This window comes from Nicotiana tabacum, chromosome 8 (genome assembly GCF_000715075.1).
Source record: "Nicotiana tabacum cultivar K326 chromosome 8, ASM71507v2, whole genome shotgun sequence".
NCBI lineage: Eukaryota > Viridiplantae > Streptophyta > Magnoliopsida > Solanales > Solanaceae > Nicotiana > Nicotiana tabacum.
The window spans coordinates 67,894,144-67,901,784 of NC_134087.1; the positions used below are offsets into that span (position 1 = coordinate 67,894,144).

At 33.2% G+C, this 7,641-nt stretch overlaps 1 long non-coding RNA gene across 1 annotated transcript; it reads left to right on the top strand.

The window, feature by feature from the left end:
* The first annotated feature begins 447 nt into the window (after nt 1-447).
* LOC107790496 (uncharacterized) lies at nt 448-6,098 on the top strand. Its single transcript, XR_001649054.2, has 5 exons — nt 448-1,778; nt 3,858-3,963; nt 4,367-4,496; nt 4,583-4,654; nt 5,839-6,098. It is a non-coding gene; the product is annotated as an uncharacterized LOC107790496 (long non-coding RNA).
* The last annotated feature ends 1,543 nt before the right edge of the window (nt 6,099-7,641 follow it).

Sequence of the window (7,641 nt, forward strand, 5' to 3'; positions counted from 1 at the left end):
GATGTTGATTATGCAGGTTTTCTTGTGGATAGAAAGAGCACCTCAGGTATGACACACTTTCTTGGGTCATGTCTTGTGTCATAGGCTACTAAAAAGCAAAATTCAGTGGCCTTATTTACTGCTGAAACTGAGTATGTTGCTGCTGCTACATGTTCTGCTCAATTGTTGTGGATCAAACAATAATTAATGGACTTCGGAATTGATATTGGTTGTATCCCTATTTTTTGAGATAACACTAGTGCCATTAGTATGACAAAAAATCCGGTTCATCATAAGAGAACTAAGCACATAAATGTTAGGCACTAAAACAAATACGGGTTTTAGCGGCAATTATTTATCGGCAATAAAGTAATTGCCGCTAATTTATTCGGGGAACGCAAATATTACCGGCCAATAAATATTTACCAGTAATTAGTATATGTTTAATTTCCATTTAAGAGAATAAACGGTAAAAATATTATTTTTGTTCCTGTTTTATTTTTCCTCTAAATCCTCTCCCGCTTAAACCTTGTAAAGCCGCTCAAACTTTTCAACAAAATATTCTAAATTGGCAAAACAATATACGCTCAAACAATATACTCTTGAAATTGGCACCCAGCATCTCCATCTCCCTATATCTCAACCGATGACCAAAATCGTCGGCACCGTCACAGTAGCTGACACCTTCACAATCACCGATAAGTTTCTGTCTCTATTTATGATTCGATTGGGTGGATTAGGGGTTGATGAAAAATTATTGTTGGTTAGGTCTAGGGTTTCGATTATCGAAGTATAATCGCCGGCACCATCTCAATCGCTGCTAAATTTTATTCCGAGCCACTACAATACTTTTTTTTGGGTTGTTGTTGCTCAAAAAATAGACTTTAAGACATCTTGTTAATTTTTTAAATTCTATGAAATTAAGCAATGAGAATAACGCATCGTCCTTAAGATTTACTGGCCATTATATGGAATTTTATAGTTTCATATGTTATAGTTTCAGTCGTTGTCCTATGTTATCTATTTGATATATAAAAAATATAGTAATGAAGTGCTTTTCTATCATTCAAGGCATTTTGTGCAATTTGTTCCTTTATTCTTCACTAATACCAATCATTGTTGTTAGGGACATGTATTAGGAAATTTTTCCCGTTCTTGATAGTCCCAGTCGTCTATTTGATGTGCGAAGTCTTCAACTATTTATTCACTTTGAAGTTTAAAGTACACTTTAGCACCTCTGATGTGCTTCTTATCTAGTTTTAGCATTTGTGTGGTGAGAAACTAGGATTGCAATTGCTTGAACTATTAGATTCAGTTAATTACAGTTTCGAAACCTCTCTGAGATATATATTGCTAAATCCTGTTATAAGAGATTTTTTTATATTTCTGTATAAGCACTGCTTCTACCCTTAAATTTGGAAATCTCCGAGCAGAAAAATGTTGCACTCTACTAAAATAATATGTTGGTTTTAAAAGAAAAGACTTGTACATGATCAGTTTGAGCATATCTACAACTTTTTTCAATATCAGGTTTCTGGAGAGTATATCTTCTATTACAAATATTTGTCGGACTTTCTTCTCATGATATCTTTTTTTTTTTTTGATAAGGTAGATATTTAAGCATACAAGGAGGAAACCAGTCAAATGTCTAATTTTCTTTACTATTGCTTAACAAAGTTATTGAGGCATTGCTATTGTTTAACTCTCCATCTTCTCTTTTTATATAGGTTTCGAGATTGTTACTGGCATTATTCTCCTTCACTTTCTTATCTTCATCGTCAAAGTATTTTGCTTACTAGGTACCCAAATACTTGAGCCTAAGTCTATCTGTGATTTGTGATGTCCAACTATGACAGTTTGTGATTTGTAGAGATAATTTTTTTTTTATTTTTTTTATTTTTTTTTATTTTTTATGTTTGCTATATTGTGATTTGTGATTTTTGGATGCTGTTAAATTGGCGGAGAATTGATTGAATTGATTCCTCTAGTTTTCCTAATGTTATATGTTTAATTTCGATTGTTATAAGCTATTCATAGCACGCTATACTTAAAGAAAATCTTGTTAATTTAAGTGTAAAGTAATTCTATTTGAATTGTTGATTTAGGTGGATATGAACTATTCAGTTTGTTAGCTTTTGAGATCTCTTCGTGTTAATGCTCCATTAATTCGACTATGTTAATTTTTTTCCACATATATTTGTGACTTGTATTCTGTTCTAAAATTGTTGTTAGTTCTTGTTTCGCCTTTTGCACTTTAAATTATGAAAGTGTTATTTAACAGTTGATATGCTAGGAAAATGTTTTTTAAGATTTTCTAGTACTTGTTAAGAAAAGAATAATTTTAAGTTTATTTATTTAAATATTAAATGAATACATGCTAAAAGCCTCTTCTTCTGTTATTTTTTATCCATTCACTTACTCATCCTTAGTGTTACTGCATGGGATATCCTTTATCTTTTATATTACTAAAGGCAGCTTGTTTTATTTTCATTGAGGTGAGCCCTAGTTGTACATCACGTTAGAACTGATGAACGATTGACTTTCATTCAGGGAGAAATACATGAAGTATAATATCGTTAGACTAATATGCTGATGTAAATGCTGTTATTTATTGCTGAAAACTTGCACAATGAAAGTAGGAAAGTAATTTATCATGGATGTTGAGTTAGACAACGCAAACATATGATACCGTATTTCTAGAAAATACAGGACAATGCAATGACTGCCATGGAAAATATTTAGTATTATTGGATAGTATAAGAACAACACCACCAAAAGTAATAATAATGATGATGATATAATAATAATAATGATAACAGAGTATGACAATTATAATCAAACTTCTGATTGCAAGGCAAAAAGGAGAAAAGTTACTGTCATGTCCAAAATGCCGAACCTAAGTTAGTAGCCTGAAGTGTCTTACTTTATGAATTAGAAGTCATAATCTTGAGGAAAACTCTTATTAACTGAAATACATGTGTAGCTAGATAATATATGTTTTAAATTTATAAATCCTTCTAATGTAAAGACATCTACGATATGGAGTTCAGAAATATTATCTTACTAAAATCATATCCATCTTAGTGGTATCAATCATGGTGTAATGAAAGAAGTCTCAGTGGATGGCTTACCAGAAAAATGTGAAGTTACATCTTAAATCAATGAAAGCTCTGAGTAGTCACATTAATTTGTTCTTCCCAGTAATTTGGATTATGATCTCTAAATAACAACGCATATTTGTGATGCTTATTAGTGTTAATTGCTTTTGAGTGAATGGACTTCATGAAAGAACACAACAAATAACTATATATTAAGATGAATTGCTTTCTTCTATTTCACTTTTGGTGTAAAGAGAGTTGGTAGAAGAAGTAGAATCACTGTTAAACATCATAGAATCCCTGTAAGATTAACTAGGGAACTTTTGTGCTCTTTTTGTGAATTGTAAATATGGCTCTTCCACTGCCGTTGTGCTAATGGAATATAATTTGTTATCTTTCTTGAAAAAGAAAAAGAAACAAAGAGACCAAGTCAAAAACTTTGGAACATTACGTGCTGAAATATTTGATGATACAAATATTCAGACATGAGGTGCTGCTCATGGTGTTGACATAAAGGGAAAGTTCTTTGTCTAGTTCTATTGGTTCTCTTTCCTTTAATAGTTAAATTCTTAGGACTGTAGGGTGGTTTAAACATCAATCTTTATCATTGTAGAGCTGATATTTTTTAATAGAGCCTACTATACATAGTGAGCATATTGTTATACAACTGATACTCTATTAGTTAATCTTGAAGACAAGAGATATGGTTTCTCTTTGTTAACTGTTAAGATGTATGTTTGGGATCATGAGTTTATACTTAAAACTAATGATCAACTGCAGAAGAACTGCACAGTTGTTCAACAACAGTAGAGGGACAACTACACAATTGTGCAACAACTGCAGAAGGAAAACTATGCAGTTCTGCTACAACAGTTCTATTTTTCGGGTAACATATGCTTGTCTTGGCTTTTGTACGTATAGCAACCTTGAAGATAGCTTCTTTCAACTTATTAGGACACTCTTCTATTTGTGTATTTGTATTTTTGTCGCACAGTAACGGGAAAATCTACATAAAGTTCATTAGGTTTGCATCTTCTGGTTGTGTTGCACATTGTGAAACTAACAAAACTTCGGCATTAGGATCAGTTGCTTGCTTCCTCTCATGTGATGATTCTTGATTTCCTACAGCGTTAACTTTAGTTCCAATATGAGCACTTTGTTGTAATTTTTTGACATTGTTGTGACATTTATAATAATATTCTTGCTTTGCTATTCTCTTTTAGTAGCGTAATATATCTGGAGTTAGGATCCTTGATGTCATCAGATGATTCAGATCTTTTTCATTTTAGGTAATTCAGAAGCAAAAAAGGTCTGTGGGCCTACTTTACTGAAAGATAATTGGAAACTTTCAATGGAGAAGACAGTTGATGTGCCGTTTAATAAATGCCTCAAAGTAGCAATGCCACCTCAGGTGAACAGGTAACTCAATTTTATAAGCTTTAAACATTTTTAATTAAATTTTATTATATAAAAGTATTGTTACCTAACATGTTAATATTTATTAGATCCCGGACGCCAATAGTGGACATGAACATCAAGGATACCTAGTGTTACTGAAAATGCTCAACTTTCTCACGGTACTACTCTTTGTCCTTCGTCGCTATTGTTTGAGTTTTGATGCTTCGATTTTTATTAATTTGTTATTGTATTTGGGCTTACTTGGATACTTCTTACTTTTATATATTTCCGTTTCCCACTTGTTATGAATGTCGTAAAATTGTGATAGTAGTTTCCTGCCTGAATCACATTCACCTTTCTGTGGATTTAACACCATTGAAGTAAGAAAAATCAGATCTTTCTATGGGACTAAAAGATGGATTGTAAACCAGAAGCTTCTGTTGCACCCATCTTCTTGTTGATGACAATCATGACTTTCTAGGGACTGTTTTCTTGGTTGAGCGCTGCATCTATCTGCTTGTTTGGTTAGCAAACACTAAAAGGTTAGGGGGTATAGAGTATATAAGCCTAACTAGGAGACGATTTGTTACCTGTAGAAGAGTGCTATCTAATTCAACTGATGAGAATTATTCGTGTGGAATTAAAGTTGTTTGACATTGGTTTGTAGGAAATAAAACTGAAGGGTTTTTTGAAAAGAGGCTAATTTGGTGAAACCAAAGACGATCCATGACACTTAACAAACCCATGCTACATTTTTCTGTCATGGTTATACAAAGAATGAAGTGAGGAATTAGTGTATAAGAGTGAAGGTGGACAGAGGGTATCTTTTATTGGAATAAAAATTTGTATTATATAATTGGAACATAAGAGTGAAGCAGAGTTTTTCATGCCTGTCTTTTCTGAAGTGTACAATAGACCTTCTGGAATTTAAATTGCTAAATATTTCTATTTACTCTCTAAAACTGTATGTTCATATGCTATGATGACATGTTTCAAGTCTAATGTTCTTGCATCATTCCAAATTCATCAAACTCATGGCTCCCAAAATATCATCACTTTATCTCATGACATGTTTCAAGTTTATTTTGAATCATTCCTAACATCGAACTCCTCTCACAAAGACATCATCAGTTTATCTCTTCGTTAAATTTGGTTATTGCCTTGTGAGTGTTACTAAACATTTTCCTATGTATATGTATTAGCTTGGCAACTGAGATGTTAGCTCTTTCAGTGTGAAAACAAGCAAATGCTAGCTTTTCCGGCTTATCCCTGTGGAGAAGAATAGCTAGGACTAGAGGTCTCGGTAATTTCCTTTTGTGGGGCATATATTTCGTCCTTTGACATAGTTATTTTGTAATTTCAGGTCATACAGTCTAATGTTCGATAATTTAGCGGGAGGAAGATTTCAAAATGATGAAAAATTGCGGAAATCATTTGAAGACCATCATTCTTTGGATTAGTTATATAATGACATTAGTTATTTAGTTTGAACAATATATGTTTATTTTTTTTTAGTTACTATGACATTAATATCTTTTATTAGCACTTCATTTTGTTAAGATTTAATGAGATATATTATGTTTTTTTTTGAATTAATATTAATATATTTTATTATTTGGATCATATTTCAGACGAATGTAATAACTATTATTAATGGTGGCTAAATTAATGCTATTACTGCTAGTGACTTGTAGCGCTAATTTAGCTGGATATTACAACCATTATAATTGCTGAAAAATAATTGTCCTTAAAGATATTGACTTTTAGCGGCAATTTAGTTGAACATAACAACCATTAAAATGGACGCTAAAATGTTAAACTAAGATGTTTTTAGAAGGGATACTATAGCCATTTTAATTGCCACAAAATAATTGCTGTTAAAGATGTAAATTTTCTAGCGGCAATTATTTTGAATTTAGCGGCTATATAAATGGACACTAAAGGAGCATATTAGCCGTTTTGAATTGAATTTAGTAGCCATTATAATTGCCACAAATAATTGTCATTAAAGATAAAACTTTTAGTGGCAATTTGTCACGACCCAAATTTCTCACCCTCGGGAGTCGTGATGACGCCTACTAGTGAAAGCTAGGCAAGTCAACAATTCCGATTAGTTTACACTTTTCATATTTTTAATCTCTTAACAATTTCAAGCTAACATATTTATAAACAACGGAAATAATAATAGTAATGCGAAAGAACGAAATTCAACAATTTAGCTAATACCCATACGAATCCATAAACATAAACCACCAGAACCGGTGTCACATAGGGGTGGGCATAAAATCTGAAAAACCGAATTCCGAACCGAACCAAATTAATTTGGTATTTTGGTTTCGGTTTTTTCGGGTTTTCGGTCTAATTCGGTTATGAATTTTCGGTATTTCGGTATTTCGGTTCGGTTTTCGGTTTTATAATTCTACAATTTTGGTAAATCGAAATACCGAAAATTCATACTACTAAGCCCAATTATAGGCCCATGCGGCCAGCCCATGCATCCCCACAGTCCACTAACACCAAGGCCCAGCTCCCTCAAGCCTCTCAACTCCCAACCCAAGCCCGGTAGAATTACCCACTACACAGTACACATTACATTACTCGTTAGGATTTAGGGCTTCGTTAATGCTTAGACCTTAGTTGCTTACTGCCTTCAGACTCAGAGTTCAGACTTCACGCTTCGACTGGAGAAGTGGAGATATCATCGAGAAGAAGAAGACGAGAATCGAGTCATCGAGTGGAGTTGGACGACTGGACGACTGAGACTCTGCGAGTCTAGGATATCACTTTATCACTTATCAGTCTGCGAGTAGACGATTCTCGTCTGCTTACTGCTTAGAATCGATTCGATTCCTCACTCCTCACAAATTCCGGGCAAACGAAATGTCGAAGTCTCGAAGACGCTGCTGTCCTGTTCCAGTGTTCCGAGCTCGATTCAATTTCAATTTCAAAGGTATGTTTCGCTTTCTTTTGGTTGTACTGCTAATTGAATGAACTGTTGTTCCGAGCTTTTTGCTTTAGTAGGAAAATATCATCTGTATCACATTCATGCTGTTTAATTCATTTGTAGATTTTTGTTTCAAAATAACTGTTACTGGGATTGTTACTGATAGCTAGGTAGTTAAATTTGTAGATTTAGTTGTAGGGTAGCAACTAGCAAGGTAGTTAA